Here is a 26,707-nt window from a genome sequence, read left to right on the forward strand (position 1 = left end):
AAAAATGCTGCGGGACTTTTTTTTTTTTAATTCAGCTAAAGACAAGGTTCTTTGTCCCACGGCCGCGAAAATTCAGGCTCACAGACAAATTGAATGGTAATACAGAGTTTTATCCGGTGATATCGGGTGAAAAGGAAGAAGAGGGGGAAACAGGGACTCTCGCTAATCCACAGCGCCTGCTAGAGCTCTTCCCGCCGGCAGCTTGAATCCCAGGCTCCACACAGGAAGAGGCGGGGCCAGGCTCCTCCCCACTGCAAACGTCCCAAACTTCCGGAGGCTGCACCTCAGAGTGCGGGTGGGTTGAAGTTTCTCCTGGCACCGTTTCTCACCTAGCTGCGTCAACAGGAATTTGAGTCTTGCTCATCTCAGTTAGCCTGAGGTAAAATTGGTTTCCTTACATGCCATTTTGATTAAAGACACCATTTCCAAGAACCTATCAAGGAGGTTAAGTGAGGACTTACTGTGTACAGCCGTAGCAACATTTTCCGTTAATAAGGGATTGCATATATGATGGAGGTTCCATAATAGAGCTGAAAAATTCCTCCTATCTCCTAGTGATGTCCTAGGTGTCCTCAAAGTTGTGACATCACAGCTTGTTTGTCTGTTTGTAGTACTGGCATAAATAAACCTACTGGGCTGTCAGTCATCAAAAAGTCTACCACATACAGTTACGTGTGATACATAATAATAAGGGTAATAAATGACTACGTTACTGGTTTATGTATGTACTATACATTTTATCATTTTAGAGTGTACGTTCTCTCCTTATTAAAAAATAAAAGTTAACTGTAAAACAGCCTCAGGCAGGTCTTTCGGGGGTGTTCCAGAAGAAGACATTGTTATCATAGGAGAAAAGCATGTGATTGCCCCTGAAGCTCCATGCATGTTACTGCCCCTGAAGAACTTCCAGTGGGACAATACGTAGAGATGAAAGGCAGTGATAGTGATGACCCTGACTGTCTGTAGACCCAGGCTGATGGGTGTGTTCCTGTCTTAGTTTTTAACAACAAAGAAACGATGTAAAAGTGAAAAATAACTTATACAAAGCTGATAAAGATTGAAAGAAAATATTTTTGTACAGTATAAATTGTGTATGTGTTTTAAGCTACATGTTATTACTGAGGAGTCAAAAAGTTTAAAAAGTTAGAGTAAAAAAGTCAAGGCCAGGTGCAGTGGCTTACACCTATAATCCCAGCACTTTGGGAGGCTGAGGTGGGCGAATCACCTGAGGTCAGAAGTTCCAGACCAATATGATAAAACCCCGTGTCTACTAAAATTATCAAAATTAGCTGGGCGTGGTGGCAGATGCCTGTAATCCCAGCTACTCAGGAGGCTGAGACAGGAGAATCCCTTGAACCCAGGAAGCAGAGGTTGCAGTGAGCCGAGATTGCGCTATTGCACTCCAGCCTGGGCAACAAGAGCGAAACTCTGTCTCAAAAAATAAAAATAAAAATAAAAAAAGTCACAGTAGGCTAACGTTAATTTATTATAAAGGAAAAAATACAGATTTTTAAATAAATTAAGTGTAGCCTTAGTGGACGGTGTTCAAGAAGTCCACATATTGTACAGTAATGTCCTCAGCCTTCACATTTACTCACTCACTCATTCCCTCACCCAGAGGAAACAGACCTGCAAACTCCATTTGTGGTAAGTGTCCTGTATATAAAAATTACACAATTTTTTATCTTTTATACCATGTTTAGTATACGTTTTCTATGTTTAGATATTATATACACAAAGATTACATACACAGACCATTTTAATTGTCTGTGCAGTACAGAGGGGCCTCAAATAATGTTTTTTGTTATAATGCCAATGAGGAAAAAAAAAATCACTTTCTCTCCAGGTACTCTGGTTTCCTCCCACATCCCAAAGATGTACATGTCACGTGAATTGCTGTGTCTATATGGTCGCAGTCTTATGTGTGTGGAGGTGTTTGTGAGTGTACCCTCCCACGAGACCGAGCCCTGTCCAGGGCTGGTTTCTGCCTCATGCATGTGCTACAGGGACAGCTTCTACCACCTGGGACCCTAAACTAGAATAAGGGGGTTGGAAAATGAATGAATGGATACAAATTATTGTAAAATAAAAATTCATAAAATATATGATAATCATGTAAATGCATGACAATAAATGACGTAGTATTGTGGCAAGCCAGGTCTCACTAACACAAGCCTCCGTAACAACTGTTTCTGTACTGACTGAGTGGTTAAGTTAAATATTAAAAGCCCAACGCCCTTATACAAAAGCTAGGGTGTAACAAAAGCTCACCAAGAGTTTTGCCTTGGCCTTAAAGCATGACAAAATAACCAAATAATTTTTTTTTTTTTTTTTTTTTTTTTTCTTGAGACAGAGTCTGGCTCTGTTGCCCAGGCTGGAGTGCGGTGGCCGGATCTCTGCTCACCGGAAGCTCCGCCTCTCAGGTTCCCGCCATTCTCCTGCCTCAGCCTCCCAAGTAGCTGGGACTACAGACGCCCGCCACTGCGCCCGGCTAAGTTTTTGTATTTTTAGTACAGACGGGGTTTCGCGGTGGTCTCGATCTCCTGACCTCGTGATCTGCCCGCCTTGGCCTCCCAAAGTGCTGAGATTACAGGCGCGAGCCACCGCGCCCGGCCCTTTAACCAAGGAATTCTTAACAGGACCCATTAAGGATTAAGCAAGTTTAATTGTGGGTCATCTGCATCTCACTATTGGGCCATGAGAAATACCAGGCCGAGCCTCAATGTGGTCTGGGAACAGTATGAAAGTGCACAGCAAGCCAGCCATATTTATTCTTGTTTGTTTTTGAACTGCATGGTGGTGAGATATGCTCCTTACAACATCTGCTTTATGAAAATTTATTCATTGATTTAACCCATCCCCACTACAACCGCCAGCACTCAAGGATTCACCAAAATTGGGTAAATGATTATCTTCTTTTTATTAATCTTTCTTAAACATATATGTAGCCCACATTCAGCTCAATGTTTAATATTAAAAGTGTTTTGGGGTCTTTATGTAGATATTTGGTGATATTTTTGTGACCAGAAGTATACTATAGAAACTTAACCCTTAATTATCTCAATTTGCCATGAAAAAATTGGTTTGTGATATGTCATTTTGCTTAAAGGCACAGTTTCCCAGAACTCATTGATGACATTAAATAAAAACTTACTGTATTTCTTTTGTGTGTTTTTGAGCTTTATATGAACGTCATCAAACCGTATGTATTTTTTGTTCTTTATTTCTTTCCCTCACCATTATATCTAAAATCTATGTAGTTCCTTGCAGTTTGTAGCTTTATCATTGCTGTGTATATTGTATTCACTTGTATGAATACATTTCAGAAGTGTTTTTGTAATCATAAGTGTAAATTATGTTTCATAAACATTACACACCAGAATATTTAATTTAATGTGCATGAAGATTATAAATAAATTGTTAATTTTCAGGGATCAATGATTACCGGCAAAATGTCATTATTCATTGTCTTTCAGTGGAGAACAAACTGGGCACTTTCTTTTGAAAGACTTACACAAGCTCTAGCCACTGTATTGCTCTTTATTCTTTGTAATCAAGATCATTTTCTTAATAAGGCAAGAAGAGAGGATAAAAGAGATGCTGGTATTCTTTAGTGTAGCTAGTCAGCAAGAGCTCTATTCTTTTGTTAGCCTTTTATTTTCGTGATTAAGAATTTTGATTTGTATGCTTATGTGTATTTGTTTTATAAAAATAATCTGTTAGCATGCATAATAGATTAGTGCTGTCAGTAGTATTTTTGTGAATTACATAGAAGAAATTTGGGAAATATTTTTCCAGCTCCCACATAATCAGAGTTTGGATAAAAGTTCATACAAGAGAGGAAAAGAAAACAAATATTTCATTATTTTTAGCTTGCAATGCTTTGACAAAATCACATACTGTTGTAACTCTAAATGTATATAATATCAGACAGATTCCCCTTACTCTTTTTAGAGTAAGATTGAGATTCCTTGGAAAACTTATTAAGGGAAGGATGTTGGGACAATTCAGTTCTTGTGCTGCAGTTAATCCTGAGGTTGTGACTGATAACTCATAATCTCTATCCTTCACAATAATTTTAAATTCCCCTTTCCTTCAACTGGCAATTTTGCTGATTAGATAATTTGTCCGAAAAGGTAACCTAGACTCTTTCATAGGAGTCTGAAGTTGTGTCAAGGTATATTTATTAGTCCATGTATGTTCCACTTGTTTATTTCCAGTTTAAAATAGCTATAGAAGTAATAAGAGATACACCCAAAAATCTCCTGTGTGTTAAACATATTCTCCCCTACACTCATGAAAATCAGCGTTAGTAACCTTTACCATTATAGTAACTTCTCTCTGTGCCTTCTGGTCTAATGGCACAAGGAACCCATAGTGATTCAGTGACAACTATAGATTTGTGCTCTGTGGGACTCTAAATATTTAGTGGCGAGAATTTCTCTTCTGGGAAACAGGACATCAAGAGCCCAGTATTTCTAAAGATGACAAGCACAAATCCCTTAATGGATTATTGGGAAAGATGATGAAGAGTATTAAACTTCCAGATTATGTTCTCCAGACCCATGCATCCTACTATATAAAAGTAATTGCTTTAAAGCGTATAGTGAATACTCAATCGTAGTGCCCCGCCTTTGCCTGCAGACATCTTCAAGCTGGTATTCAGCATTTTTGAGCATCTTGGTCATCCATTTTTTGTTTAAATTAATTAGTTGCAAAAATCAGCATTGATGTATTGGCAGTGGTTAATGCCTTATCTCCTTGTTCAGAACCAGATTACAGATCTGGGGGGAAGTCATGCAAATGGACTAGAGTATCTCTTGAGCTATAGTTGCAATATGTGGCAAGGCTGCATTTACCACAGATGGGGCCTATTTTCCTGCCCTGCAGCACACTCAAAACTAGCAGCCTTCCACATAATCCAACAACAGGTCAGAACCCCATTTTAAAATATGAAAGGTGCTCACCCCAAAATCTGAAGAAGCCTAACAATTAATGAGATTTCATCTTCATGCAGTGTCATGAAGGTGCACTAAACCATTCTTTACTTTGGAAGAAGTGTCACAACATGCCCCTAGACCACTAGACCTCTAAATATTTTAATGTGGCTCCTTGAATCAGTGTAGGTTTTATCTTTCCCCTATTGAAGTACATGTGTCTTATCATGATCTAAAAAGTACTGTCTATATCTTGTTCATTTGGCCCAACAAACATAATGTCAAAAATAAAAGCAGATCAATGTGATGTTCTAGTAGAGTGCCCAAAGGGTCCAGATACCCCCAGATTATATTCTGGTACAGGTTGAGGAAAAAGCCTGGAATAAGATCATAAATATGTTATGTTGTCTACCTTATGAGTACAAAATGCTTTTGGTCCTTCATTCTGATGGGGATAGAAATATTGTATTCTCTATTGTGAATAGACAAAGACTTGGAACCAACCCACATGTCTATCAATGATAAACTGGATTAAGAAAATGTGGTACATATATACCATGGAATACTATGCAGCCATAAAAAAGGATGAGTTCATGTCCTTTACAGGGACATGGATGAAGCTGGAAACCATCATTCTCAGCAAACTATCACAAGGACAAAACACCAAACACTGCATATTCTTACTCATAGGTGGGAATTGAACAATGAGAACACTTGGACACAGGAAGGGGAACATCACACACTGGGACCTGTCATGGGGTGCAGGGGAGGAGGGAAGGATAGCATTAGGAGATATACCTAATATAAATGACGAGTTAATGGGTGCAGCACACCAACATGACACATGTATACATATGTAACAAACCTGCACGTTGTGCACATGTACCCTAGAACTTAAAGTATAATTTTAAAAAAATGTATTCTCTTTATCAGTGTTCATATAACGTGACAGATGCTTATTGCTGTAACAAAAATACGACATCTACCAAGCAGTGCATATAAATTTACTACCTGATCGAGTTTACGGTAGTCCACTATTATCTTTCTAGATCATTCTTGGAGTTTGAAGAAGTCAGACAAGTATAATAAATGAATATTTGATGGGAACCACCACCCTTACATCCTTTGGTCTTTAAGATTGACATAAATTTTTGCCCTTCCTCCTGTAATATAATGTTGCTTTTTTGTCTTCTGTATTACTGGATATGGAGAGCAGTTTCAAGAACTTCCTACTTACCCTACCACCAGTGATAATAATTTCTATAATTTCTATTGTCATCCAACCAGTGACGTATTCAATTCTAGATTCCCATCCTGGGAGCCTGCTTCTGATTCCAACTGCTTAGGTCAGGTTTCTAAAAAAAAAAAGAGAGAGAGAGAGAGAAAGAAAGAAAAAGCATCTAACCTAGGAATTTTTGTTCAAAGGATTTAGAAAATGCTCTCAAGGAGAATGGGTGTGGAATGAGGGAAGGAAGATTGGGTGGAGGGTAAAAAGCTAAGCAGGTATTGTCTAGGAGGTATCAGGCTAGTTTTAGTGGGATCTCACAGGAAAGATCTGGAGCATGACTTGCACACGTAATCTCATATTGTTTCAAGGGCTTTTAGTACAGGTATGTTTGTCAAGTCACTGGCCACAGGTTGCTTACTGTGATAAGGGGGAGCATAATCTCCAGAGTTAGGCAGCTCCCATTTGATCAAGAAAAGTTATTTGGAGAAGAAGGAAACTGGTCTATGTGAGCAGGCAGTATTCTAGGCAACATGAAGATGGGTGCACTGCCACAGTTAAAGGAATCTTGACAAAGCACCAGTAGTATCCAAGACAAGATTTCAAACATCATTCATGTTGTCGATACACTGCAGGTATAATCGGTTAGAGTTTACAGTGTTTTAACAACTGCATTCCAAACCCAGTAACACAGCAACAACATTTCTTTATTCCTCATATTTCATTTAAACTCTCGGTGAACCTATGGCTTTTTTTCTTTCTAACAGGATTCAGGTTGGATAAAATATTACCAGGCTTGGACAGACAGGCAGAAGAGAAGAAGAACTGAAACAATTACTTTTGTTCTATCTCTCTCTCTCTCTCTCTGTCTCTATCTATCTATCTATCTATCTATCTATCTATCTATCTATCTATCTATCTAATCTGGTAGTCACTAGGACAATTCTGAAAATCTGAAGAGATTCCACCCTCCCACCGTCTGCCCCAACTTCCTTCCCCTCCTCCCTCTTCTTCTTCTTTTTCTCCACCCTTGATCTATTCTAAGGTAGACAATCCTCAGTCTATTGTTCTGCATGGCCCTTGGCTCTGATCCTCTTGTAGGTACTTTTCTTGCCCACTATCTTCATAGGCTACATCAGATTTTGGATACTATTCTTTCCCCAGAGTCTGAGAAGCTCTTTCACTCTGATTCCTGGTCATAGGAAATTGGGTGCCCCAAGGGTCATTTCACATTTTTTAACAGTCACAGATTCTTTTGGTCCAGGCTGTTGATTATCTTAACAGTAAAACTTTTCAAAAGTAATAGTGGGCTTTTAATTTATTTGATTACTATCTACTACAGATACTGATAACCATACCAATAATTCTTTATAAGATTTTTTTCTTCCCTCTGGGCTTAAATGCTGTTATGTTGAGCCTATGAAGCTTCTAAGAGATATTTTAGTCTTAAGCCATTTTGTTTAATTGAAAGGGCTGAATCAATGCAACATTAGTAGGTGTTTGTTTTTAATGTTTTAATAGATATAACCTTGATATGATTCTTGCTTGAGGCTGAATTTTAATTTTTGTTGTTGTTGTTGCTCAAGGCCTTCATAGTTTATCTTTAACCAGTTGGAGTTGAGAAACAGTTCTATTTTCTAATTCTGCAAATTCTGGCCTTTGCTAGATTTCTGTGCTGCTTTTATGTTTGAGAAGTGGTCTAACGGTTCCTGAACTCATCTTTTTCTAGAAACACTTGTCAATACATAACAATAGTAATAAAATAATGTCAACAACATACTAGTTTTTCTTTTACTCCCTTAAATTCAGAAGTTAATTAGAGAAAAGCATTAGCAGACCTTGAGTCATTTATTATAGGGATTGAATTGATCCCTCACAGGGCTTCAGTCTCTAAGAGAGTTGGATTATTTCCTAGGTCATCATTGCTCTTGTGGTATAGACCCTATAGAATCTCATCCTACATTGTGGGGAGTTTACAAGTATATCCCCTCCATGAGGAGCAAAGGACTCCAATATTTGTCCCCATTGGCCCTGTAACCATGAATATCCTACCAAAGTAGATGGTTTCTAATGTGTTCAGTAAATAATAACTCCATTTTGTATGATATAAGTATGCGTGTATGAATGTATTGACTGGCTGATTTAAAGATCCTTTGTGCCCTATGTGGAATGTCTGTAGTTTTACTTGTCTCCCTTCATCCTTCTTTATATGTTCTACAATACTAGTAAAAGGTCTTAATTTTAGGAAAGAAACACCTCTCATAATGGGATACCAGTTCTCTATGCTTATGGTTGCTTTTTTAAACTCGTATTTTGCCTGTTTGCATGTTTTCTCTTTTACTGTTTTTATGATTTAGAAAGCAGTTGCTCAATATTTTTTTTTTTATTTCTTCTTTTCTTTCATTGCTTCAAATCTTGACAGAAAGGCATGCATTTTTAAATTACTCAATTTTGTTTGCCTGCTTTCATCAGTTTAAAAACATTAAGTCCAAACTGGTATTTCCTTCTCTTTTACATATTATTTTTGTCATTACTGTTCTCCTAAGTTCAAATGTGTTTAATATTGTTAGTATAAAATTTTGTTATAATTTCTCTCTCTTTTTTTTTTTTTTTTTTTTTGCATAGTGGAAAATTTCAACTTGTAGCTTTTCTTTTAAAAAACTTTCAGTCATTGGATATGTATGAGTGTGAGATAACTTCATTTTCTGTTTTAAATATGTTATTTATCCAAACAAAACACCTTCATGAAGTTTAAATAGAATGCACGATTATCACGTTGTTAAAGTATGCCCTGGCCAACAGACGAAATGGGCTCCCTGTGCCTTACTGAGGTGCTTGACATTAAAACAGAATCTGGTGGCCAAACCTGGGTGTGGGAGCAGTCAAATACTCTGTCCTAGGAAAGATATTGTAAAAGTGGAACAGAACCTTCCTTTCTACAATCAAGTAAAACCAGTTCCTGTTGGGAGTGCCAAGATAAACTGTAGCTGGAATACCCGCCCTCCCTCCCCATACAATGGCCTTTCAAAAGAAATATCTGACAGAGACATCTTGTTTTGGGCTTGGAAACCACTTAATCAGGGCTCAACACTTTCGACCAATCAGAATTAAACAAGTTTGATCACTTTTTTTGCATAAACAGACCTGATTGAGGACTGAGGTGAGAACTTGCCCTATTTAAACCAGACCCTTCCTTTGTTCCTGAGAGAGCACACTTTCACTTCTTCTAGAGGTTGTGTCTCCCCAATCTGCAGATTGTTTCTTGATAGAAAATAGGGCTCTCTCTTTTTCCTCTGCAGTTCGCAGTCTTTTCTTTACAATGATGTTCCAATTGCTAAAGTTGGGTTCTTCAGAAAAAAAGAAAGATAAAGCAAGTAAAATTTAAAACCCATTAGGAATGTTAAATGTGCATAACAATACTCTTTCTATGACTAATCAATAACATTTTAAAATATGTTGTAAATGAGAAAAATTTTTCTCCTTTCTTGTATTTTATTTTAACTAAAAGTCTAAGATGAGGAATTGCTTTTATGGCCTATTGATTTGTATATTTTCTTACTTTAGAAACTAGAAACTAACACCTAGAGACAACAGATATATCTAAGAAGGTCAGAGGGGTATATTCATGTTATTAAAAGATAAGATTTAAGAATCATACTTTTAAATAAATTTAACAAGTGTTTCCTAATTTGTAAGTTGCTTATTAAAGGGATCATTTGTGAAAATTAGATAAATGTATAAAAACTATGAATGCTTACAATCTGAAAAGAGAATACTATTTTAATCTATAAAATTGACTATAATATTTAGAAGTATCTGTCTTACTATAAATAATTAGTTTAAAAATCAGACATGATATAATATGAATAGTTACTCATGCATTTAAAAGACTAGTTTAGGGCTGGGCTCAGTGGCTTATGCCTGCAGTCCCAGCACTTTGCTAGGCAAAGATGGGAGGATGGCTTGAGCCCAGCAATTCAAGACCAGCCTTGGAAAAACATAGTGAGACTCTGTCTCTACAAAAAATAAAAATAAAAAAATAAGCCAAGCATGGTGGTGTGTGCCCATAGTCCCAGCTACTTGGGAGACCAAGATAGGAGGAACCCTTGAGACCAGGAGACCATGGCTTCAGAGCCATTATCGTGCTGCTGCACTCCAGCCCAAGTGACAGGGAGAGAGACCCTGTCTCAAAAAACAAAAAGTGAAAAAATTTAAAAAGACTAAATTAGTTGCTTAATTACTTTCAGCTTCTGTGTCTAGTTTGGAAACTTGAGTTAAAACTACCAAAATTATAGGATAATTGTGAGAAATAAAAGTGGACTCTAAGTTATCAGTAATTTACAAATATGATTGCTATTTATATAGTGCCTTCACCAATCTAGATCAATTGGCTAAGTACTAAGTACAATCATGCTACATAAAAAAAGAAAAAAAGAAAAAGAAAAAAGAAAAAAATGACAACAAAAACCATGGTATAGTTTTTATTTTACAAATTGCTTCACTTTTTATATTGCCTTATTCTTTTTCACATTGGACAGTGCCAGAGACAAGAAGCTGCACTGCATGGTCCATTAGCCCATTCAAGAAGATCCTGTTTCATTTCCAGATATGCTTTGTGACATGTCATACTAATATCTGTTGAGTTTCACATTCCTTTTTTTCCTATGACTTTCTAGACCCATAAAATAGAAATACATTTTAAAATCAAATGATATTATTTTAAAATAGTTTAGTATCTGATATGGTTTAGATCTGTGTCCCCACCCAAATCTCCTACTGAAATGTAATCTCCAATGCTGGAGGTGAGGCCTGGTGGGAGGTGATTGAATCATGGGGAAGTTTCTAATAGTTTAACACCATCCCCCTAGTACAGTTCTTGTGATGGAGTTCTTGTGAGATCCGGTTGTTTAAAAATGTGTGGCACTTCCCTCTGCCCCTTCCTCCTGCTCTGGCTGTGTAAGATGTGCCTGCCTCTCCTTCAACTTTTTCCAAGATCGTAAGTTTCCTGAAGCCTCCCTCAAAGCCAAGCACATGCTGCCATGCTTTCTGTAGAGTCTGCAGAACTATGAGCCAATTAAACCTCTTTTCCTTATAAATTACCCAGTGTTAGGTAATTCTTTATAGCAATGCAAGAACTGACTAATACAAAAAATTGGTACCAGGAAGTGGAGCATTCCTATAAAGAAACTTGAAAATGTGGAAGTAACTTTGAAACTGGGTAATGAGCAGAAGTTTGAAGAGTATGAAGGGCTCAGAAGAAGACAGGAAAATGAGAGAAAGTTTGGAACTTCCTTGAGATCTGTTAAATTGTTGTGACCAAAATGCTGATAGTGTTTTTGACAGTGAAGTCCAGCCTGAGGAGGTCTCTGATGGAGTTGACAAACTTACTGGGAACTGGAGTGAAGGTCACTTTTGTTATGTGTCAGCAAAGAGGTTGGCAGCATTGTGCCTCTACTCTAGGGACCTATGGAACTTTAAACTTGAGAGTGATGAATTAGGGCATCTGATGGAAGAATTATCTAAGCAGCACAGCATTCAGTATGTGGACTAGCTGCTTCTAAAAGCCTATCTGATATGCATTAGCAAAGAAATGACCTGAAACTGGAACTTATATTTAAAAGGAATGCAGAGAGTAAAAGTTTGAAAAATTTGCAGCCCAACAATGTGATAGAAAATAAAAGCCCATTTTCAGGGAGCAATTGAAATCAGCTGCAGAAATTTACATAACTAAAAGGAAGGCAAGTGCTGATAGGCAAGACAATAAGGAAGAGGCCTGGAGGGCATTTCAGAGACCTGTGAGGCAGCCCCTCCCATCACAGGCCTGGAGACATAGGAGGAAAGAATGGTTTTGGGGTCAGGATGAATACCCCACTGCCCTGTGCAGCCTTGGTACACTGATTCTCACATCCCGATCACTCCAGCTCTAGCCATGGTTCAAAGGGACCTGTGTACTGCTTGGGCCACTGCTTCAGAGGGTACAAGCTGTAAGCTTTGATGGCTTCCACATGGTGTTAAGTTTGTGGGTACACAGAGTGTAAGAGTTGAGGTTAGTGAGACTCCACCTAGATTTCAGAGGATGTATGGAAAAGCTTGGATGTTCAGACAGAAGCCTGCTGCAGCACAGGGCCCTCATGGAGAACCTCAACTAGGGAAGTGTGGAGGGGCAGTGTGGGGTTGGAATCCCCATACAGAGTCCCAACTGGAGCATTGCCTGGTGGAGATGTGAGAAGAGAGCCACCATCCTCCATGCCCTGGAATTGTAAGTCCACCAACAGCTTGCACCGTGTACTTGGAAAAGCTATAGGCACTCAATGCCAGCCCTTGAGAGAAGCCATAAAGGCACAGCTTCCCAAGGCCTTGGGAGCAAACCCCTTGCATCAGTGTGCTCAAGTTGTGAGATATGGAATCAAATAAGATTATGTTGGAGCTTTAAGATTGAACAACTGCTCTACTGGGTTTTGGACTTGCATGAGTCTTGTAGCCCCCCTTTTTGTGGCTGACTGCTTCATTTTGGAATGGGAATATTTATCCAGTGTCTGTACCCCCATTGTATCTTGGAAATAACTAACTTTTACAGGCTCTAATTACAGTAATTGCAGTAACTAATTTTACTGTGAAATTTTAAAGTGAAATTACAGTAACTAATTTTACAGGCTCATAGGTAGAAGAAGCTTGCCTTGTCTCAGGTGAGACTTTGGACTGTGGACTTTTGAATTAGTGCTGGACTGCGTTAAGACTTTCAGGGACTGTTTGGAAGGCAGGATTTTATATTGCAAGGTGTAAAGGACATGGGATTTGGGAGGGCCCAAGAGCAGAATAATATGGTTTGGATTTGTGCCCCTTCCCAAATCTCATGTTGAAATGTGATCCTGAAAGCTGGAGATGGGGCCTGGTAGGAGGTGATTGGATGATGGGGATGGTTTCTAATGGTTTAGTACCATTGACCTAGCACTGAGGTCTGGTTGTCTAAAAGTGTAGGGCACTTTCCCCTTCTCTTTTTTCCTCCTGCTCTGGTCATATAAGATGTTCCTGCTTCCCCCTTTGCCTTCTGCCATGATTTTAAGTTTTCTGAGACCTCCCCAGAAGCCAAACAGATGTGGCCATGCTTACCTATGGAATTGTGAGCCAATTAAACTTATTTTCTTTATAAGTTACCAAGTCTCAAGTATTTTTAGCAATGTGAAAAAGGACTAACACAGTACCTGTTTTCTGGAGTTACTTCTACATCTCCATAATTGTTTATAACCATTGGTATAATAATTTACATCTGTCAAAATATCCCTGAAATGTCCCCAGTGGTACTTTGGCAAGTAAAGGAAAACTGAACATGCCCACACATATGCTCTCTAAACCAAACTTACAAAGATTCTGGTAGGATGTATCTCTCTAGCTTTCTTATCTATTTATGTTTTAGGAGACAGGCCAGAAAATAGACAGAATGATAATATCAAGGTCAGCAGGAAGCTTTTTTTCTAAGTTCGAGCTATATTTCTAAGAGGAAAATTTTAGTTTCTATTCAGAGATGTCAAAAGCAAACTCATTTTTGCTATGTACTATTACATACGTGGAAAAACAGTATCTGACACTTACATGTTTTGCAGATGACTTATAAATTGTCTTCTAGTTACAATTCTGTATTTTCATTGGAACATTGAATACACATTTCATACAATTTTCTTTGTATTGCTTATACAAAAACTAATAGAATTCTCATTAATAATCAAAATTATATAAAAATAATGTGAGATTTTTCAAAGATCAGAATATCTAAGAATATAACCATAGGTGCTTGGTAATATATTCCTAGACTTAATTACCAAACTATTGAATCCATACTTTGCAAGTGAACCTGAGAATATGCATCTTTACAAAGCTCTCACAACTGAGTTTTCCAGCTGTTATTTTACTGTTTTATATTGTGTTATATATTGAAAATCAGAAAATGAAAGAATAACTGTTTATGATAGTTTATATATTTTATATGTAATGATTTACCAATTTAAGCCAAAATCCTTTAAAAAAGTTTTAAACTCTAATGTATAAAATAAATTATCTTTTTACAAATCTATAGGTCAAACTTTTTCTATATTCACCTGTGTTCAACACTAAAAGTAAAAGAAATGAGATGTGAGGAAGTTTTGAGGCCTGAAATTCCAAGTTCCATTCAGAATTCATATAGGAAAGGATGAACAAATTTGATATTGCAGAAATTAAAACTTTTCCATGAAAAATAAATCATAAACAAAATAAAAAAGTTAATGCTCAAATAAAAGTTTTTGTTCATAGTAGACAACATTTTAATGTTTAACATATATATGTAAATCAACATTTAAAAAGACAAAGCAATAAAATGAAAATAGGCTTTGGGTATGAATAGGATATTCATGGAAAACATTTAAAACAAATAAGTGTAAAGAAAGATGATTCATATCCTTAGCAATCAGAGAAATTAAAATGAAATAGGGAAATTTAAAGTACAATTAAAATTCTATACCTTAAATAAGCAAATAAAAGTATAAATTCTGCGTTGTCAAAATGTAGGCTTTTTTCATACACTGATAGTAATTATAGGGATTATAAATCAAAATAGCGTTTTGAGGAATTTGACAGCTTATTAAAATGCATAAGTCCTTTGCTTCAGCAACTCTACTTCCACGAATTTCAGCCAAAGAATTATTAACATATAGCCATAAGGACAATGTATGTTGAAAAGTATTTATTTCTGCTATTTTTTGAATTGTTTGAATAGAAAAAAAAACTATAAATTGTTGTGAATGTATAGTTCATTCATTATACTGAACTCAATAAAAAAAGTAAAATAATAGAATATATTTATAAGTACTATCTTTTTTTTTTTTTTTTTTTTTGAGACGGAGTCTCACGCTGTTGCCCAGGCTGGAGTGCAGTGGCGCGATCTCGGCTCACTGCAAGCTCCGCCTCCCGGGTTCCCGCCATTCTCCTGCCTCAGCCTCCTGAGTAGCTGGGACTACAGGCGCCCGCCACTGCGCCCGGCTAATTTTTTTTTTTGTATTTTTAGTAGAGACGGGGTTTCACTGTGGTCTCGATCTCCTGACCTTGTGATCCGCCCGCCTCGGCCTCCCAAAGTGCTGGGATTACAGGCTTGAGCCACCGCGCCTGGCCTATAAGTACTATCTTGAAATGATTTCTATCCCATGTGGTTAAGCAAAAAGACAACTCATAGAAAATATAAATAGTTTGGTCCTATTTATTAAAAAAACAGGTATTTATAACCATGAGAAAAAATGTAGTGGAAGCCTATCTATCAAGCTAGTGACATTAGTTGTCACCAGAAAGTGGAACAAAGTTAGATAAGATATACTCACCTTTTATCTTGTAGTTTTTGAAATATTAAATAAATGGTACCAATTGAAAATTTAAAGAAGAATATTTAAAAGAACAGAGATGAAATGAGTTAACAACTACAAAATGCTAATCTTTAATTCTTGGCAATTGATGGAGTCTGATTCTCCATCAGTAGTTATGTATCCAAAGAGGGTTCAGTTCTGTCCCTTCTTGGGAGTGAATCAGAAATCTTCTCATAAAATTGTGAGAACATGAGCCAAGGAGTAACAAACTCTTTACAACAGGCTGAGTTAAAACAGAAATGAATGGGCATTAAATATGGGTGACTTCAAAGTTTACGTGATAGACAGGTTTATATTCTATATTGTTTTTCTGTTTCCTTTGTAATTTCTCACTGTTACCAGAAGCTAAATATGTCAACTTCTATTGAAGTACTGTGTACCACATATATTTTAAAAATCTTAGGTCTTCTTCTTTTTCCAAATCAAAGCTTTATAATTAAAAAGGGATAAATAAATATTTATTACAAATCTAATATATCGTAGTCACTGTTCTGGGATATTAAAATGCAGCAGAAAAAATAAAAATAAAATAGACCAAAACATCTGCTTTCATAATGCAGGGAGAGGCTCAATAATCAAACATGTAAAATGTAAATTGTTTCAAATGTTTCTTTATTCGTTATCGGTAAAACAAATAGGGAAGTGGAATAGCAGTGTCAAGCCAAGGCAGTGAGGTTGCTGCTTAAAATAGGATGATCACAAAGGCTTCACTGAGGAGGTAAGAAGAGATACAAAGGAATGGAAAGATTAGAACCTCGCTGATATTCCAGAAAAGACAGCAGAGAAAACTCTGGCAAAGGCCCTGAGTCAGGAGTGTGATTGGCATATTTTAGAAACAACATGGAAGCAAATCTCATTACAGTAGAGTGAGCAAGGGAGTGAAAAGTAGAAACAACATCACCCGTGTGTGTGTGTGTGTGTGTGTGTGTGTGTGTTAGAGGAGCACAATATATGTAGTCTTTTAGTACAGGATCAGTAAACTATACCTCAGTAAACTATACCTAGGAACCTGCTACCTGTTTTAGTAAATAAACTTGTATGAAGATATAGCCATACCTATTCATTATGTATTGGCCATGGCTGATTTCATGCTACGAAGCAGAGTTGAGTAGTTGCAACAGAGACTGAATGGCCCACAAAGTCTGAAATATTACCATCTGATCTTTTTCAGTTTGCTGGCCCTGACAGAAGGCCACTGTAAGGACTTCGCCTTTTAAATGTAAGTCAGATGCAAAGCCAGATGCTTGATCCTTATTGTTTTTATGTATTGGGGTCATTATAAGCATTTTGGGTTGACTCTGTGTGTTATTAGAAGTCTTTGAAGATTATTAATTAGGGCAGTGATCAAAAGGATGAGTATAGCTATTTTGTGGCAAATATATTGTAAGAAAGCAAGCATGAATTCACACAGAATAATTATGTTGTTTAAATGTAGTATAAATAAAAAATCATGGAGGCTTCACCAAAGGAGATAATATTGGGAAGATGAAATGTACATTCAATGATAATTTCCAAAAAATTGAACAGGGTGGTGAGAAAAAGTTAAAAATCAAGAATGACTCGTATTTATGACTTCAGTAATTGCTGATATATGATGGATATAAGAATTCAAGAGCATATAAATTGATAGAAAATCTGGGAGTCATTGGTCTACAGAAAGTAAATACTTTGAAGACATTGGATGAGATAATCTAGGAAGAAATGTTGAAGGAATAGAGAGTTCTTAGATGTGTAGCAGGAAAACAGGATGAGAGCAGAAGACCCATGAAAGTATACTGATCAGGGTCCACGCAGAAAAAGATGACAGCGTTCAGCTCCGTGATTGATTAGAGACTTGGTGTACTCAGTAGTTCATTTTAACAATAGTGGGAGTAAGGAGCACTGGTACAATAAACACAGAACAGTTTGGGAGTTAAGAATTTGCAAATAATTGATTTTAATAATATACCATGAAATGTAAACTATGTAAGAAAATGAGTAAGGTAAGAGGAATATAATGCATCTTGAAAAAGTAGCAGGATAAATGAACTGTCATAAACAAATCTCAACATAGAATTCTTGTTTACCAGAATACTCATGGCCTCAAATAAGTATTTATTACTCAAAGTTGACCTTTAACTTTCCTTTATTTTTCATAAGAACCATAACTGTATATAATTTTAATAACTGCTTGTATTTATGCATCATTTTACTATTTAGAAGATATTCACACATGTATCAGAATGTCTAAAAGTTAATAAAATAGCAAATGAAGCATAGAACATTCTCCTAGAGACTTAATAAATGAAGGATAATCCAACAGTAATGAAAATACCATCAGAGCATATATCATATAAGTCTTAAGCTACGAAACAGAAAATTCTGTAAATAAAAATTGGCTTAAAATATGCTTAAAATTGGACTTTCCTACTCCAATTTTTTGTGCTACATTTTAATCATGTGAAGATGTGCTGTAAATATTGGATCATTAGTAAAACCAAAGTATTTTTTACCCATGCAATTCTTTGAAAAGGAGCAATTATTTTATAAGTTATATGCATTTAGTAAGACGTGAACCTCAGTGTTTGATGAAGTCCACTCCTAAGACATGTAATCTTTGTTCTTCTAAAAGTTCTGTGGAGTTTGAGGATGACAGTAACATTGAGCTTCAACTATTAGGTGACAATGGGAAAATCCTGCTGATAAGATTTTGCTTAAATAGATGGATTCTGTACTTGGGTAGACAAAATGCAGATTATTTCTTTTAAGGAGGAAAATATACTACATGTCTCTTACCCTAGATACAATAAGGTCCCACTCTGTTACAGTAGAAATGTAATTTAAACATTATATTTCAAAGCTTGTCTTATAAATGTAAGCACAGAATCAACAAGTTAATCTCAAATGTAAATATGTGTAGTCCTGCATGAATGCTGCATGTGCACCAGCACTTGATAGCAGAGCATTCTCAACAATTTACTGAACTCTTTCATATGACTGCACACCCAGCTAACACAGCCATTTTCCACTTAACTAAGCAGCTTCAGAGCCAGAGCAGAGACTCTATTTATTTCAGTGTCACCTATAGTTAAGGTTACGTCAAAATTGCCACTATGAACCTGTTTTCAGAGCTTCATACCTTTGTAATGGTTCTAATCACATAGTGAAGCCAAATCTCTCTAAAAGTGCATCAAGCAACATGCATTTTGAAAAAGCAATCCAAATACGTAAGACTAAGAAAACACTCGAATATTAAAAGGATTGCAATTTCTACTGAGCTTATAAGTATTTTTAGCAAGGTAAGTGAACAATAAAAGTACAATTTTTAAGTCAAACAATTACCTGAACTTTTATAAAAATAGACTGAAGGGAGAAATGTCCATGGTAATTGAGACAGGATTAGATTGGAAAATGGTGCTCTCAGCTTTTTGGTCAAGGTTATCCATGCTGCATCTCTCTCTCCAACCCCCTGTACAATATTATTATTTGTTTCACAAAATTGTTATTATGTGAATATTGATGCCTAGTTCATACACAATATTCTACTCTTGATTTTTCCTCTTTACTCTGTCACCAATTCTACATTATTATTTTTTTTTTTTTTTCAAATAAGGGAAAATTGCTTTTAGCAACCATGGCAAATGTGCAACACTGAATTTCTCCCTCCCTTCCTACTGTGCACCAAAAAAGCCCAGAAATATTTGCATGGGCCATTGCTAATTTCTGATGAGAAATATCAAATCCTCAAGTGGCCTTTAGCCTTTATAAAAATCCATATGTGCTCACCTTTTATTATTCACTTAATGTTTTAGCTTTCTCACATACCACTTCATATTTTTGTTTTTCCGTTAGGGGCTTTGGCAGATGCAAAAATGACTAATATGTTGCTTTAGTAAATCTTGTGCATATTCCAGATTATTGCTTGGTATGTCTACCCATGTATGGCTTTGAGAAGATCATCCTTTTTCTCTTTGATTTTCCTCTTCTGTCATTTCTCCTATCTATGACACTATGACTAGATGTTTGCTGTGTGATCAAAGCTCCGAAATGTCAAAGAGAATGAGAACAGAAAATGAGAAAAATAGCTTATAGAATTTGGCATATGGAATATATTTAATAAATTTTAAGAAGCAGTTTGAGAGAACAGCAAGGAAAATAACTTTTCTACACAAATAAAGAATGGACAGCTTGTGAGGAAGCTAATTGTAACATAGAACTACTTCAATATATTTTAACACAAAGTGACATCTGGAGGTATTCAGGATTCAAAACAAAGAGAAGAAATAGGGGACTTGATCATGTTATTAGGTTACAGGAGACAAAAGAGGGATAGCAATAATGTGTCACATGCTCACATACTTGAAGGTGTATGTGTGTTTTAATTTGCATTCTCCCAATAGGAGAATCTATGTACACAAACATGAGTGTAGGCAGTTTATTTGAGATATGATTCCAAAAAGGTAAAGTGAGGAGACAAGGAAAGTGAGATGAAGAAGTAGGAAGATTTAATATCAGAATTTAATTAATAAATAAATTAATTTATTTATTTTTTGAGATGGAGTGTCGCTCTGTCACCCAGGCTGGAGTACAGTGGTGTGATCTCAGTTCACTGCAAACTCCGCCTCCTGGGTTTAAGCAAGTCTCCTGCCTGTGACTGTAGGCTCATAGTCCACGCCCAGCTAATTATTTGTATTTTTAGTAGAGACAGGGTGTCACTGTCTTAGCCAGAATGGTCTCAATCTCCTGACCTCATGATCTGCCCACCTCAGCCTCCCAAGGTGCTGGGATTACAGGCGTGAGCCACCGTGCCCGGACAATATCAGAATATTTTTGAGATAATTTGTGTGAGCCCTGGGGGCTTGATCCAGGCAACCGCTAGGAAGTATCTAGAATGCTTTCCCAAATTATGCATTTGAGATAAGGATCATTGTAGTATTTCTCTATTAGCTCCAATCCCTCAGTATTTGTGGGGGCTCCTGGGAACCCTACTCCTCTATGTGGCCTGGCCGTGCTTATATTGAGCCCAGTATACTCTGTCGTGTGTAGAAGACATCAGTTGCTAGCAGCATGAAATAAGTCTGAGTTTAAAATGCAGCTGTGGTTGCCATTAAAATGAGGGCATGTGATACAGGATCACACATGTCTGTTACGGTGAGTACTACTGAAACTGGTATAAATTAGAAATAAATGAGGGAAAACACAAAATATAATATAGTAGTCTTAGAACTATGAGAGATTATTTAGAAGAATGGAAAATGAAGATAAGGAGAATAACCAGTCCTTCTCCATGGCCTATGACTTTGGGTAATTGGGAAAATGAGGGACTCAACTAAAAGGGCTACATGACAAGTGATGCTGGAAAAGGAATAAACAGCTTTCAGTGAAGATGAACAGGGGATAAATGTTATGGAAAAACAGAGTGAAGGAGTTGCCACATAATTAAGCATGACCACAATTCACATGGGACAAGTTCTTAGAGTTGAGATGGCACTAATGGTAGAAATACATTCTAGGGAAATGAAAAGTCTAAAAAGATTGTAGAGATTGAAAGGTTAAAAGAGGTTCTAATATTTTAGTGTTGAAGACAAGATGAATATAAGAAACTGCTGTACAGCAGGTGCTTGATATATTCTGTTCCTTTTTTTTTTTTTCTTTCCCGAGAGGGAGTCTTGCTCTGTTGCCCAAACTGGAGTGCAGTGGCGCCATCTTGGCTCACTGCAACCTCCCCCTCCCGGGTTCAAGCGATTCTCCTGCCCCAGCCTCCTGAGTAGCTGGGATTACAGGCACCTGCTACCATGCCCGGCTAAGTTTTGTATTCTTAGTTGAGACCGGGTTTCACCATGTTGGCCAGGCTGGTCTCAACTACCTTTTTTTTTTTTTTTTTTTTTTTTTTTTTTTTTTTGAGACGGAGTCTCGCTCTATCGCCCAGGCTGGAGTGCAGTGACTTGATCTGGGCTCACTGCATGCTCCGCCTCCCAGGTTCACGCCATTCTCCTGCCTCAGCCTCCTAAGGAGCTGGGACTACAGGCACCCACAACCACGCCGGGCTAATTTTTTGTATTTTTAGTAGAGACGGGGTTTCACCGTGTTAGCCAGGATGGTCTCGATCTCCTGACCTCGTGATCTGCCTGCCTCGGCCTCCCAAAGTGCTGGGATTACAGGCGTGAGCCAGGGCGCTCAGCACGACATATTCTGTTCTTACCAACTCTGTGTTTTAGCTATAATTACTCTTACTTTATTTGAGGGAATTAGGCTAGAGGCACAGGTAGAATGTGCATAGAGATCTTCCTGTCCACAAAGACTTTACTCATCCACTTTATCATGTGAATTCCTTTGGAAACAGGAACAAGTTGATAATTGAACTGTAACTATATTTATCATTTCTGGCAGAAAGAATTGGCAGCATAAAGACAGCAATTGATTTACTGTTGTTTTAGTGCTCGTTCATCAGGCATACCCAAAGAAAATGTCAGAAAAAATTGTCTCTAAGGACTGTGTGTGTTGGGGGATGAAGGGGAGCTAGTGGAGATAGGGTGAGAGAAAGGACTCATATAAGGGAGAGTGAGCAGAATGTCGAAACAGGAACCAGAGAGACAGATGGACTTTAGCCAGTTTGGTGGATATGCCATTTGGAGAAGCAAAGCAGAAAGCTGTTCTTAAAATCAATATCAAGAAAAATGTTTTGGGCTGCCTCCTTCTTACTGCTGTATACTAGTCAACAAATACACTGAGTGGTATTATGTTTCCAGTGGTGACAGAATAGAAACATTCTTCTCAAGCCCATTTTCTAGTGAGGAGGAAATATATAAACAAGTATTTAAAGAAAATTGTAATAAGTGACATAAAGGAAATGTACAACATATTATGACATAACATACAATTTAGGATTCTTTTCTAGTGTGAGGCTTAGAGAAGTAACTACTGGGTTGATAAATGGAATGAACAACCGGAATAAAATCTAGGAAACTGGAAGTCCAGAAGCAGCTCTGGCATTTGCTAGTTTTGTAACAGTGGTAATTTAATTTTCTTACTCTGTTTCTTTATTGGAAAAGTAAGACTAGTAAGGCCCAATCATTCTGTAAAACATTTCTGGATAAAGAATTGTGTCATTATTTTGTAAGAAAATAATTTAAAACCAAGACATGGGAAAATATTTACAAATAGTAATATTGAGCAAGAAAAGTTCATTGTTCCTAGCACAGTGGTAGAAATGCACTCCAATCAGCAGACTGAAGCTGAGTTTATTGAAAACAATGCTTCTGCCAGAATCTGACAGATGCATCATGGTGTGACACCTCCTAAGCTGTCACTGATTTACCAGTCACCCAAAGCAATAATTTCTGATAGGTCTTCTTCAATACCCAGATAGTGTTTGGGATACTGACCTTATTAGGGAATAACAGAAACAGCAAGACAGAAGCACAAGAGCATAGAAGCAATATTAGCTGTCAGCAGCCCTGTCAGAACAGTTAAATGTAGCATGCTTTAAGATATGTACCCAAATACCATGGATTTTGCTTTTAGTGATTTTAACTGCATGAGATGCTTTGTTCCCAATCAAAAGAAATGTTAAATAATAATGATACAAATTTTTAAAAGGAATAATGAAATCCTGCACATTTTGAAAGATTTGCCTATGAAAAATCCCCTGGAGCATCATCCACGTAAAGTGCTAGAAATTCTACTTCTAGACCAAATTTTCTTAGTCCTTAGGGAACAGCTGTCAAATGGTTCTTTTAGTGACATCGAGACAAAACCATAGAGTCTATTGATAACTTTTAACAAATAAAGTCAACTGAATGAATACTTGTTTACTTGCCATGGAAAAGAAAAAAAAAAAAAAAAAACCCTGCTATTTCGTGGCCTTCTAATTTCATACTGTGAATAAAAAATGGAGAAAGCAAAAGTATATAAATTAACAATAGCCATGGTTTTACAGCACCTCCATATAAATGGCAGTCACTCATATCATAAGAGCAAGGGACTCAGGTAATCTCAGTGGTATACCAATTGCCTCTATGAACCCTTCTGAGGAAATAGTGTACAGTAATAAATTATTTAAAAGCAATGTAATTCCAATTATAACATTCATTAAAAAGTGGGATTTTTTGGTCTTTAAACAGTTCCTTTCTGAAGCTCTGTAATTGTAAACTGTTGAAAGCTATATATATATATATATATATATATATATGTGTGTGTGTGTGTAAAATCATAAACACAAAATCACTGTTTCTATAATATACTAGGAAATTTAGAAATAAGAAGTCACACTTCTAAATTTAAGATATTGCTTTTATCTCACTAGTCAAATACACAGTGTTATCCAAATTTACTTTTATATCACTAAGCATGAGACACGTATTGGGTTAAATTCTTGATGTTGGAACTGGTAACTTTACTAACATCATATTTAATTTCTTCATCAGAATAAAGATGTATTTTAGAGTTCACTTAAGAGTTTTTACTGTAGTTCCTCTATCTTATTTAGAAATAAAAGCATATTTAAAATTTTCATTCATTCATTTAATAAAGTATATTTATATATCTGAAATTATGCTGGGTCTGGCAATAAGATGAAAAAGATATATCCCTTCTGTCAAGGAGTTGGTACACAATTACAATACTGTGTGATTAATGTGGTAATAGATCTATATATAGAGAAACTCTGCCTCTAAAAGTCATGCACGTTCAAGAACTTAATATTAAAGTGTGAGTTCATGTCGACCAGGGAGCTAAAGCAGGGAATAGCGTATGCAAAGTCACAGAGGCTTGGAATAATATAGCATATTTGAAGAACACAAAGGAGTTCAGTATAACTATAATGAAAGTTCCTTATTGGAACACTGAAGAAGATAAAGTTTTAAACATTGAAAGGAGACAGAAAATATCAATTGCACTTCCCTAGAGATAAATTAATAAAAATATTGAAACAGAGTAGCCTGTGGTAAAATTCTAACTCTTTCTAAGCATAACTAAAAAACACATCCTTTTTTTTTCTGAATGATTAAGTGATATATTAGCTAATATAATGCAATATGGTCAAAACAAGACATAGCATCTTCCATTCTTGGATGGGTCATGAATGGAGGAAGAATATTTTTTACAAAATAGGAAGAAAAATGAGATATAACTGACGAATTATTAATATAGAATAAAATTTCACAGATACTAAGAAACAAACACCGTAACATTTATATATTAAGCAATCAGGAGCAAATAACAATAACAGTGGCAGTTTTCACATTAGTGTGTACTCTATAGTAACACATCTAAAGAAACGTCCTGACCTACCAACAGAAAAAAATCTCCGTCTTCTGAAATCTGGCAGTAGTCATTTCCAAATATTCATCCATTACAATTTCAAAGGGAAACTTAAAAAAAAATCTAGACTTCTCAGCTCTATTTTAGAACATGGGGATATGTGATTAGGGAACAAAAATGTTAACTGGACATTTAAAAAACAGAACAGAAATCTTTAGATTATGCTAATAAAATGCCACATTTAGCTACCTCAGTCCTATAAATGTGTGTGTCATTTCTACAATGCATTACATCATTCAAGTCTTAATAATATGCATACAAATTTCCTCCATTGAATATGTTTTATTCTGTTTGTTAATTTCTGTATAGAAAACATTGCATAATATTATGTCTGACACCTACGAATACTTATTTAATAAATACATTTATTTTGTCAATCAATATTCAAAAATTTATATGTATATATATGCATTTAAAAGTATATATGATGCAGAAAACTGAAACTGGACCCTTTCCCTACACTTTATACAAAAATTAACTCAAGATAGATTAAAGACGTAAATGTAAGACCTAAAACCATAAAAACCCCAGAAGAGAACCTAGGCAATACTGTTCAGGACATAGGCATGGGCAAAGACTTCATAACTAAAACACCAAAAGCAATGTCAACAAAAGCCAAAATTGACAAATGGGATCTTAATTAAACTAAAAAGCTTCTGCACAGCAAAATAAACTATCATCAGCGTGAACAGGAAACGTACAGAATGGGAGAAATTTTTTGCAATCTGTCCATCTGACAAAGGAATAATATCTGGATTCTACAAGGAACTTAAACAAATTCACAAGAAGAAACAACCCCGTCGAAAAGTAGGTGAAGGATATGAGTAGACACTTCTCAAAAGAAGACATTTATGCAGCCAACAAACATATGAAAAAGAGCTCATCATCACTGGCCATTAGAGAAATGCAAATCAAAACCACAACGAGATAACATCTCACACCAATTAGAATGGCAATCATTAAAAAGTCAGGAAACAACAGGTGCTGGAGAGAATGTGGAGAAATAGGAACACTTTTACACTGTTGGTGGGAGTGTAAATTAGTTCAACCATTGTTGAAGACAGTGTGGCAATTCCTCAAGGATCTAGAACCAGAAATACCATTTGACCTAGCAATCCCATTACTGAGTATATACCCAAAGGATTATAAATCATTCTACTATAAAGACACATGCACATGTATTTTTATTGCAGCAGTGTTCACAATAGCAAAGACTTGGAACCAACCCAAATGCCCATCAATGATAGACTGGATAAAGTAAGTGTGGCACATATACACCGTAGAATACTAAGCAATCATAAAAAAGGATGAGTTAATGTCCTCTGCAGGGACATGGATGAAGCTGGATGCCATCATCCTCAGCAAACTAACACAGGAACAGAAAACCAAACACCGTATGTTCTCACTCATTAGTGAAGATGAACAATGAGAGCACATGGACAGGGGGAAGAACATCACACAATGGGGCCTGTCGGGGGATGGGGGCCTAGGGGAGGGATAGCATTAGGAGAAATACCTAATGTAGACGATGGGTTGATGGGTGTAGCAAACCACCATGGCATGTGTATGCCTGTGTAACAAACCTGCATATTCTGCACATGTATCCCAGAACTTAAAAGTATAATAATTTTAAAAAAGTATATATGAGTAATAGATATTTTTCTCTCAGCATTTATCATGCTTCTCTCAGTTATATAAACAATATTTACTAGCCTTCCAACTTTTCAGAATGTCCATTTATTGTTATTGAAATATAATAGATTTTCCTCCTCACAACTAATTACTACCTGATAGTGTATATGATATACAACATGGTTCAGATATATAATAATTCAACACTATTGTTTATATTTAATCTA

General features: G+C 36.4%; 1 long non-coding RNA gene across 2 annotated transcripts in view; it reads left to right on the forward strand.

Moving 5' to 3' along the window:
* Positions 1–274: 274 nt before the first annotated feature.
* Positions 275–26,707, forward strand: part of LOC126935916 (uncharacterized) — a 30,099-nt gene continuing 3,666 nt past the window's right edge. For both annotated transcript variants that reach the window (XR_007719341.1, XR_007719342.1), the window contains exons 1-2: positions 275–379; positions 16,720–16,767. This is a non-coding gene — a long non-coding RNA (uncharacterized LOC126935916). The remainder of the gene's footprint in view (positions 380–16,719; positions 16,768–26,707) is intronic.

The sequence above is a fragment of the Macaca thibetana genome, chromosome 14 (assembly GCF_024542745.1).
Source record: "Macaca thibetana thibetana isolate TM-01 chromosome 14, ASM2454274v1, whole genome shotgun sequence".
Taxonomy (NCBI): domain Eukaryota; kingdom Metazoa; phylum Chordata; class Mammalia; order Primates; family Cercopithecidae; genus Macaca; species Macaca thibetana.